The 11,234-nt window shown below is 49.4% G+C and overlaps 1 long non-coding RNA gene across 1 annotated transcript; it reads left to right on the forward strand.

Moving 5' to 3' along the window:
- The first annotated feature begins 556 nt into the window (after window positions 1-556).
- On the forward strand, window positions 557-5,063 carry LOC118924970 (uncharacterized). The gene is made up of 4 exons (XR_005029809.2): window positions 557-575; window positions 1,000-1,110; window positions 3,966-4,181; window positions 4,701-5,063. It is a non-coding gene; the product is annotated as an uncharacterized LOC118924970 (long non-coding RNA).
- The last annotated feature ends 6,171 nt before the right edge of the window (window positions 5,064-11,234 follow it).

Raw genomic sequence — 11,234 nt, forward strand, 5'->3', positions numbered from 1 at the left:
CATGAAAGCACCGTGAAATGTAGATTTGTCCTCCCAGATCAGATCTCTGGAGCTAGGTATTCAGCAGTCCCAAGCCTTCCACTCCCTCCCTGCTCCATTTCTCTTCCTCCTGACAGTGAGCTGGAGTTGGGGAGGGGCTCGGGTTCTGCAGAGCCACAGCTCTGGTACGTTACCCTGTTCGGTGAGGTCTGCTCTTTTCTCAATGTGTGTGCAGTCTAACACTGTCCTCTTTCCTGTTGCTCTCTCTGGATTAGTTGCAACAATTAAATTTTCTACTTGTATCCAGTTTTAGGAGGAAGCCTCTGTCTCTCCTCTCATGCCGCCATCTTTAATCAGTTTGTTACTTCTTCATGGCTTTAGTTTGTTGTGACTGTGACTGCCTTTTGGCAAACCCAGCAGAAATGAGCATGGGTGTTAGTGTCTGCCTGTTAAATTTGAGGAGCTACATGGATGCCCATGGGGAAATTTCCACACAGCTGTGGGACCTAAGGAAGCGGAGTTGGTAATGGGCAGCAGTGGAAATGCAGGCAGGGTGGCTTTGACGTCAGCCTCTTGGGGCTTTGTGGGAAAGTCGGGTAGGCAGACAAGAAAGGTTTAGTGGTGGGATTTTAGTTTACTCTGAGCCTGTATGCACACTTTACACATGCCCTGGAAACAGGCTGAGAAGCACATAGCTTGAAAAGGAGCAGAAGCTGCAGTTTAAGTCCCCAACTCTAAATCCTGTCTTTGACACTGCCACTTTGGGGGAGTGTGGAAGCTGACATGACAGTGCTAATGAATGGATGTGGTAGGAGTTTGGAGTGACGAGGACAGTAATTGGCAAAGGGAAGCACGAGGCTGCTTTGCCTGGGGAGAACCGAGCCAAGCCAGCTTTGTGGCTGGGGGCCAGTGAGGGGCAGTGGTCATTAAGTGTGGGCCTGAAGTGGCCAGGGAGAAGCACAGGGCAAGATCAGGCCCTGGTGTAAGGAGGTGTCCTTTTTCTTTTTCTTCTGACACTAGGGAGAGTGAGGAGAGACCCAGGAGGTCATGGTAGAGAGGAGAGCAGGTGGAGCAGTCCTGAGGGAAGGCCACCCAGGGCTGGGGCAGACGATCCACCTTCGTACAACCACTGTAAGCAACTGGGCACTGAGTGAGGGGCAGCAGTGATGGAGGAACATAAAAGGGATAGGCAGTGGGGGAGGCCAGCCCCTACTTCCAGTTCCCAGCTAGCAGAGGGAGGAAGGTTTGGACATTGCAGGGCATGCTTTTTTCCCTGTTATGTTTCCTAGTAAGCTCAAAATGGAAGCTTACAGAACCATTCAAGAATAGAACTCTTGACCCAGACACCCGACTCTCAGTACTTGCATATGCTGCTTCTCTGTGCTTAATTCCTACTGAAGCATTTGTGGGCAGGTTGCAGAGATGATGCCCTTTTACCCTTCAGCACCATTTTCCTAAAACAAGGCCAATCTCTTGCCTAACCAGAACTCAGTGATCAAAATCAAGAAATTAACACAGATGGGATACTACTATTTAATTGACAGACTTGATTCAGATTTTGCGAAGTTGCCCAATTTTGTCCTTTGCAACAACAAAAGAAGGCATTGTGTTGGGGGGCCTGCACCCTTCCTCTTCAACCCAGAGCCATTCGCCCTCTGTGACTTTGCCAGTGTCTACATATCTGAGGGGTGAAGACCAGTTTTTTTGTAGACTGTCCCCTACTTTGGGTTTGGAGGCTCTTCTTGACCTGGAAGTCTGGAAATTCCTTCTGCCCTGGCTGGCTCGACTCCCCACTCTGTTGCCTACACCCAGATCAGGAAGGGGAGATGGGAGAAGGTTCCAGACTCAGCAGGGCTGGGAGTGGTGGAGAGCCTGGTGGGGGGCATCAAAGTGCGTTTGTGACCAAATCTGCAAAGCATCCACGAACTCTTGCTGTGTGTGGCTGGATGGGAGGGCAGAGGGCAGGATGGCTTAGCAGAAGCTGGTGTCGAGGGTGCTGCCTGTGGGCACTGACGCAGACCTGCATGCGTCAAAGCCTGCAGTGACATTTTCCTGGATTCATGTGGCTGGAAGCAAGTGTGTTCTTGCATATCTAAAGAGATTGCCTCATCCAGGTGGGCAGAAGGCCTGCACCTGCTGTGTATTCTGGGCATCTTTGTCTTCCGTGAGGTAGCAAGTCAACCCCTGTGTGGGTGTTGGGCTCAGGGGCAGTTTCCCAGCCTTGGGGCCTGCCCATCAGCTCTGGCCCTCCACAACTTGTAGCCCTTCTTGGCCTTAAAAATCCAGCTCTCAGGCCCTCCCAAGGCTGCAGACTGCTCCATGCACTCCTATCCCCTCTGTCCCACACTCACCAACTCTCCCATGGGAACCCTGTGTCATGTCTGTGTTCTTTGGAACATTCCAGGCCTTCACTGGCCAGTTCTTTGCAGTGAGTTGCCTAACTCTGCTTCCCAGCTGTGGAATGCGTCGGCCAGTGGTCAGGGGGCATTGTCCATGAGTGTGTGTGGATGCCCACAGGCTTCATGTTCTGTAAAGCCTGGTGCTGAGCTGGACGGCAGGCTTTTTCTTTGGGAAGTGTGTTTGTTGGACAAGAGAGTTGAAATCCCAATATAGCAACCTTAAAAGAAACTAGATCCCTAGAAATAGAACAGTCTGAAAACTGTCAGCCTTTTATGATCAAACAGTCTGCATGCCTCCCTGCGCCCCACACAGCAGGGGTGCAGCCTGCCCTGGGGCAGTGAGAGGCTTCTCCCAGTGTTCCCATGGCTTGCACAGCCAGCTGTGCCCACAAAGCCCCTGTCAGGGTCACCCCCAGCTGCTGTAGGAACAGGTGTGCCCTCTGCAGGCACCCCGGGGAACTGTGGCCCTCCCATGCAGCTGACTGCACATCTGGCTTCTTTAATACAGAAAATCCCAGTGTCCCTCCCCTCAGCACTTCCTGGGGACTCTTTCTGCCTGCCCTGTACCTTCCAAAAGGTGTTCTGGCCCCAGCGTGGCCCTCCTGTGCTCCACAGGCGGTGAGGCCCCAGTCAACACTGAGCACACAGCAAGGCCATGTAACCAGGGACACAGGTTTCTGGGGCAGCCTGCATGACACTGTTTTAAAGAAATCTTTGTCTGGACATGGATGGGATTAAAGCAAACCCTCTGGGATGGGCTTAGAATCAGAGACATCAGCATGTGGTCTGGGTTCTACACAGGCAGATATGTATACACACAGATGGTCATGGATACATAGGTGGGCATGGACAAACAAGTGCATATACACACAGATGGGAATGCACACACATGGATGTGGACACAGGATGTGCACACACAGATGGGTGTGTACACATAGGTAGATGTGTACACACAGGAGTGCACACATGCATATTCAGATGGGTGTGGACATGCGGATGTGCACACATGGATGTGGAAAAATACATTCAAACACTTAGATATGGGCGTGTGTATTTATAGATAATTTCCTAGAAGCAGTGACACCCCAATAGCAATGAGCACATTGACACCCAGATCTTGGCTTCTTAATACCATTTTCCACTGAAAGGAGCCAGAGCTCCTGGAGAAACTGATTCCAGGGCTGGAGGAGAGGAAACACAGCCAAGCCTGGAGTGTGCATGTCAGAAAGTGCTCAAGAAATGAAGGGAACAGGTCAGAAGGACACTTCTGCTGGCCAGCTCTGGAATAATTTATGCATCAAATAAATAATGGTAGCAACAAATGATAAGCCACTGAGCAAAGTAACAGTCTGTGTATACCTGCTTATATAAGTGAATAAATGAGAGAAAGAAATGCTCTTCCCACAGTGGAAGCCAAGGAATAAACAACAAATGATGGAATTTGGAAAATATCATTTAGCAGTTAGCAATGGTTTATTCAGGCAACAGTCATCAATGGGTGAAACCAGTGGGTGAAAGCATGCTGAGAAAAGGGAATGTTTACCACTTCTCAAAGAATCTCCTTAAGTAGTTCTTTTCTTTATAAAGGGAAAAGTAGTGAGTCTTCACGGAGAAACCTAGCAGCCACTGCCTTAACCACGTGACCACAGCTAATGTCACCAGCGGCGGGACAAGCTGGCCTCCACAGCCTCCTCCCAGGAATGTGGGGCTGATGGGGTTCAGTGGCAGAGATGAGCCACATGGATGGACAGTCTGCAGACCCACAGGCTGCAAACTGAGTCCCCCCACCTTCTGCATGGCCAGGTAGGAGTGGGCTCCGTGCCCGATGCCACCTTGCTGGCCACCGTGTGTCCTCACCAGGAGGGTGTGAGCGGAGCAGTGGGGAGAGGAGGGCAGCTCCTCCCCAGCGCATGGCTGGGACTGTTCTAGTTTACTGTTAGTTATTGCTGCTGATCTCTCACTGTGTCTAAATTATAAGTTTGACTTTATCAGCAGCATATATGTACAGGAGAAAGCCCTGTGTAGAGTCCAGGACTACCCTTGTTCAGGCAGCCACGGGGGGTGGAGGGTCTTTGAATGCATCCCTGTAGATAAGGGGGGCACTGTAACCACAGAAATGTCAATGCTGCGAGAGACAAAGGCTGCAGAGCTGCTTCAGATCAGAGGAGAATGGCGACGTGAACATAGCGCACTATTTCTTTGCCATTAAGAACATTACTGGTGAAATCTGATAAGGTCTGCAAATCAGTGATAGCATGGTAAGCTAATGTCCTGATTTTGAAAAGTGAGCTGTGCTTATGTAACGGAGTATCATTGTTTTAGGAAATAACGATTGGAGTGTTCACAAGAAGGCATCTTGGCTGCAATTTACTCTCACAGGATTGAGAAAAAGATGCACACATGCAGAGCAACAAAACAAATGGGAGAGCAGAGCAGCTGCAGAGAGGGCCTGTGCTGGCCTGGGGACTTTTCTGTAAGTCTGAAAGTTTGGCAAAAAAAAAAAAAAAAATCCATTCAAGTTGTCAAGTGTTTTAAAAATTGTCCAAAATAGCCACCAGTTTGTTCTCTGTATTTGAGCACTTCTGGTTTGTTATGTTTGTATGTAAATACTGAATCACTAAGTCATGCACCTGAAACCAGCATAATATTATGTCAACTATATTTCAATAAAAAATAAATAAAAGTGATCTGAAATAAGTCTTGCCAGACCTCCTGTCCTGTAGTACCCGTTTCATTACCACAGCCCTGCTCAGCATACCATTCCCTGAGGCTGCCCTTTTTCTACTTAGATCTGTGAAGGTTTTTGGGGGCCCTGCACACATCTGCTGGCTGAAACACCTATAGCCACAGCTCCTACGTGCCCACCCTTGGGTCACTGCTCCCCAAGGCTCATCTTCCTGCTTGCCTGCAAATGCCTTGAGAGCAGGATTATCTCATCTTTGTGTCTTTTTTTCCAGAACACTCAGCAGACACTTAGGGGAATTAAGCAGATTAGAAATAAGCCATCCTCAACTTTCTGTATCTTTCAAGCCATTCAGTAAAGCGTGAAAACACAGCTCACTTTAGACAATTATAGTTGAGGTACAGCTGGGCATCCTGGTGAGGTCACTAGATTTTTCCTCCTATTAAAAAATGTGTTAAAACATTTTTATTGTAGAAAATTTAGGTAGATACAAAAAAGCAAAAATAAGACAATGCAAGTGACTCAGAATGCCACATGCCACTGGGAGATATCAGTGTTTTGTCCTTCTGAGTTGTTCCTATGCAGATTTACACATGTGTGTGTTTACATATATCCATATTACAAAACTAAGATCATGCTATATATCCCTATGGAAAGGACATGATGGGACAGGAGGGATGACAACTTATTTTGAACCATTTTTATTGAAGAATAGTTGACATACTAGTTTTAGGTGTACTAATATGTAACACTTAAGTTTTTATTTTATGTGCAGAAGTAGATAAAAATATTTGGTTTATCACATGTTCTTATTAGCCACGCACTGTGGCTTTCTTCCATCCATCCATCCATCCATCCATCCATCCATCCATCCATTCATTCATAACAATATTGTAATAACACATCTTGAATTATCAGCCAACTCAAGAACTAGAAAACCACAATAACTTAAATCTACTGTAGGTGTTCCTCCCACACACCTTAGAGGGGACTGAAAGCCCAAATTATTAAAAGTATATTGCTTAATTTTTTAAACTTTATAAAAGGAATCGTAAGTTGTATTAGTTGTAGTTCTCAAGAGAAACAGAAGCAATAGGATACACACACACACACACACGCACACAGGGAGAGAGATTGATCACACACACACACACACATGCACACAGGGAGAGAGAGAGGGATTGATTCTAAGGAATTGGCTCATGCTACTGTGGAGTCAGGCAAGTCCCAAGTCTGCCGGGTGCACTGCAGGCTGGAGATCCAGGGAAGGGCTGATGTTGCAGCTGGGGTCTGGAGGCAGGATTGCCTCTTTCGTGGGAAACCTCAGTCTTTTTTTTCTTACAGCCTCCAGCTGTAAGAAATTGGACAAGGCCCACCCACACTATAGAGGGTAATGTGCTTTACTGAGAGTCCACTGATTTAAGTGTTAATCTCATCTAAACAATGCCTTCACAATGACAGTAGCCTGCTGTTTGACCACATATGTACCATGACCTGGCCAAGCTCATGCATAAAATTAGCCATCTCATAAGCAGTCTCCTGGATTTTTTTCACTCCACATTATGTTATGAAGTTTCACAGATTTGTTTGTTTGTTTGTTTGTTTAGCTGGAGTTAATTTGTGTTCAGTGCTGTATAATATTCCACCATGGAAAAATGCCACCTCCTCTTCCACTTTCTGCCCATGTGTATAAGGGTTGTGGCTGCTGTTGCAAACAGGCTAGGGGCTCTTTGTAACTTGTTTTCTGGGGTAGATGTCTAGGGCTTTGTCTTAGGTGTACACGCAGGAACGGTTTCCTCAGCTGTGCTGTGAAGGCCCCGTGTGTAAGGAGAAGCCAGTTTTCCAAGGTCATTTCTGGTTTCACTGCCTCAGCCACATTTGAGAGGCCTCTGGGCCACACCCTCTCCAGCCCTTGGTATCAGTGGATTCTGAATTTTTGCCATGGAATGGATGAAAAAAGCACTTCCCCTTCACTGCTATGGTTCATGTTTCCCTGATGGATGGGGAGGCCAGCATCTCTGCATGCTCTGGGTTGTCCATGTTGCACTGTGGGTGAGAAGCCTCATGTGACTTTTGCCTGTACTCCTCTGGGGCTGGGAGCTGCGTGTCTTCGTGGTGCAGTTGGTTAGCGGTGACATCCTCTCTGTGTGCGGCTGTCTTCCTCTCTTCAGGGCATTCTTGCCCACAGCCTGCAGTGTTACTCACCAATATATTCTGGGCGGTGCAGGATGAGCTCTGGCAGCCTGAGCTCTCAGCCCTGATGGCATGAGGAGCTGGCACGCTCCAATTTGATTAGTTTGGGGTGAGCCCAGCCATGGTGATGCTGCCTGCAGCCACTTGCTCTGCAGCCCCTCCTGTGGGGCGCCATCCTGACAGTTCGTGGGCCCTTCCTGGCTTCTGGCACCCTGGGTTTTCACTCCCTCAGTTCCTGCTGTCCTTGTACCATGCGCTCCTGCCCTGTCACCTCCCACTGCCATGCCCTGAGGGTCCCAGTGGCTCTCCCGCCTTGCCCTTGATCATTGATGGGCTGTCGGAGCTCTTCCTGCTGTGCAGCAGCCCTGGCTTTTCTGTCACCATTACTTCCCTCACTGGCTTTGTATGTGGGTGGCTGTAGCTGGCCATCCTTCCCCATCTCAGACTCCATATGGCTGACACCAGCCCCAGCCCCAGCTGTCCCACTGTTGGAAGCTTGGCCACCCTAAGTTTACAGAGTACAGAAGGGTAAACTTCAGGTCCAGGCAGGGGCTATGCTTTACTCTTTCTGTTCAATTGGTATTTTCCTGCCTGCCCAGTGGAATGAGCAGCCAGATACCACCCTCCTGTTCTCCAGCCAAGCTGCTTCTCCTTTAATGCAAGTTTCAGTTGAGGAGATACAAATATTGTTAAAGTATCATTATTCAAACCTTGCTAAGCTACTAAAGGAAATTTAAAATGGAAAAGATTTCACACATCATCCTGCTGCCCAGTGTACCAATTGATTTCCCCTATTTGTGTTTTTCTGGTTTCGTCCTACTGTCAACATGCACACCCATTTTTCACATTGTAATCAGTGTGTATTGTATCCAGTTAATCAAAAACAAAAGTTTTCTCTGTTTTCCCTCACTTTACATCATTGCACAAATGTCACCATATTCTTATGTTATCTTTGATTCCTAATTTAAATGAGATGACATAATTTATAGAAGTGCTCAGTAATTGGAAATTTAGGTTGTTTCCAGTTCTGTGTTTGTCACGGGCAGTGTTCATATGGGACTTATTTTCACTCCATGAACCTTAGGCCTGGGCCACTGGGTCACAGGCAGCCCTTGAGCACCTGATTTCTGGCATGTCTGTGGCACACACAGTAGATGTCCGAGTCCTGCAACTTTAGATTTATTGTTTTCCTCTAAATACAGATTTTAAGAGGTCAGAATCTACTAACTTCATGTGGGAAAGCTTACAGAGAGATTGAAATGCGGGCAGGACAGTCTGAGGCCCCTGCCCGAGGGGCGGCCTCCCACCCCTGCCCCCACCACTCCTCTTCTTCTCCCAGATGGAGCACCAGTCACCTCCTCCCCTGTCTCTGTGGGGGACGGGGACAGGGCGTCCATGCACTGGGCTTGGTTAGCCATGTCACATGTGGTTTAGGACTGGCCAGGGCTCCCAACAACTCCTGGCGGTAGTGGCCAGGGTGCACATGGCCAGAGGAAGGGGCTGCTGCCCACAGGGGTGCTGGGGCATTTGGGTGGAGGTGTGGGGAGTGTGTCTGCAGCCCCCAACTGTGGTGCAGATGGGCTGTCTGGCCCCCATCACATGCTGCAAAGGAGGGAAAGGAAAAGATGAGTACACGCATGCACCTGGGGAAGGGGAGGCTGTAGGCCTGATGGGGGCTGGTGTAACAAACAGCACAGCCTGGCACCTCAAACCACAGATTCTGATCCCTTCTGGTCCTGGGCCTGGATGTCTGAGGTCACAGTGTGGCAGGGTGGGTCTTCCTGAGGCTCCTGGGCATGTAGACACTGTCTCCTCACATGGCCATCCCTCTGTGCGTCTGTGTCCTCATCTCCTTATGAGAACACCAGTCACATGGGATTAGGGCCACCCTATAACCTCATTTTACCTTATTCATCTCTTTAAAGACTCCCTGTCCAAATAATCATTTTCTGGGGTCCTGAGGTTTAGGGCTTCTATGTGTGCATTTGGGGACACTGGGCCCATGCTGGGAGCTTATGCAGTTCCAAGCCCATCTGGGGCAGGGACTGCACCATCTACTTGGCAACCTCCCACTGGCCTTGGTTTTCATCGGTGGTGGGTACGGGGCTCCCCTGCCCACACCTCGCCAAACTCACCTTGGCTTCATGCAGCCAGTAGCCCCGAAGTTCCCAGGCAGGTCCTTGCTCCTTCCTGCTGAGACGGCTGGTCACGAGTGAGCCCTGGCCCACATCCCAAGAGGCTTCCATCAGGGACCCTGGGAAGAGGCAGGACCATAAAGGCAGGAGCCTTGGAGTCAGGCCCAGGTGGCCTGGAGTGTGACCATGCTTGGCAGTGGCCTCCGGGACACTCCCATGGAGGCAGGGCTGGCCTCCCTCCTGTGCCACTGGGGTCCTTGGCCAGGTGGGGGGCAATCTCGGAGCAGACTGCACCCTGACACCTGCTACCAGAGAGCCCCCTTCATCATTACCATGCCAGCAGAGCCTGCCCCTGCCACGCCCACCTTGGTCCTGGGAGCAGTGCTCTTGGGTTTGCCCTGCATGTGGGGGGCTCTACTCTGCATGGTGATGGTCTAAGAGACGTGTGCTGGGGGCGGCCGCGGACTACAGTTACTCCTGGAGGGGCAAGCTGTTGAGAGAGATGAGGACATACCAGCAGGCTCCCTGTTGTGGTGGGCAGGTGATGGCAGCCCGTCGGGCTCCTCGGCAACCCCCTCCCAGGTAGGCTGGCAAGAATAAAGCACTATCCTAAAATGTGCAGGTGGGCCGGACTCAGCCAGAGCCAATAATGGGAAGGAAAGTAACACTAGGACTGGAAAAACTCTGTACAGGGTGCAGCCCTGCAGCTCAGGTGAGGCCCATGATAGCTGCATGCTACTCTCTGCATGTCCCACACCTGAAGGCAGCACAGAAAATGAACAGTTTTATCTCATTGAATTCAGGCTTGGTAGAATTGTGGGTGATTTCCACTCTTATTTAAAATTTCCATTTCTCACTATATCCACTCTGAAAATAGGAGTAGCAGAAGGATCGTTTTCAAGGCACCCGACAGAGGAGGCTCCCTGGTGGGAATCAGGACCTCTACCCAGTCCAGCAGTGTGGCCTCTGAGGCTGCAGATGGTCCACAGCTCCAGCCCAGCTGTGGGTGCAGCTGACAGAGGCGCCACACGAGAGAACAGAGCAGGTGGATCTCACGGAAATTAAACGCTCCTGTGCAGCAAAGGGCACTGTTAGGCGAGTGAGAAGCAATTCACCAAATGGAAGAAACAGTCACAGATCGTATATTGGATGATAGGTTAATAATTATATGATTATTGGATTATAGGTTAATAATCTGGATGATATCCAGAACATGAAAAGAAGTAAAATTCAACAACAAAGCAGCCAACCCAATTCAAAAATGGGGTCATCATGAACAGTCATGGATGCTGCCATGACTCAGGCAATTCCATGGATTTTAGGAGCTCTTTGCAAACACCAAACTCGGACTGTTACCCTATGGCCCCTGGATTCTGATCTGCTGCAAGTGCCCAGTCACGGGGAAGGTGGCTGCGGCAGGCAGACAGGCTGAGGGTGGCTTGTGGAGTGTCTTAGCTCCCTTCCTGCCTCCACAGGTGTCTTGCCAATGGGTTTCAGCACTGGGCAAGCTCACTATGGATTCAATGTGACCAAAGAAATGACAGCAGAATGTTCTTGGGGTGAAAGGGTTTATTACCCAGCTTGTTCTCGTGGTGGTAGGTCGAGCACTAGAGTTACATCTGCATTCAACAGTCTGCAGATCTGTAATCCTCCATTGTCTCTGCCCCCACCCAGAGCACTGGGCAAGCTCTTTATATAGTGACTCAGTCAAAAAAATAGCTGTGGGGAAGTTGGGGTTCCTATGGCCAGGATCCTCACTGAACTGAAACCACCTGATGATGTAACTGGCCTGTTGCTAGGCTACCACTTCCACACCCGTAGGCAATAAGCTATTATTGCGTTATA

The sequence above is a fragment of the Manis pentadactyla genome, chromosome 7 (genome assembly GCF_030020395.1).
Source record: "Manis pentadactyla isolate mManPen7 chromosome 7, mManPen7.hap1, whole genome shotgun sequence".
Taxonomy (NCBI): Eukaryota; Metazoa; Chordata; class Mammalia; order Pholidota; family Manidae; genus Manis; species Manis pentadactyla.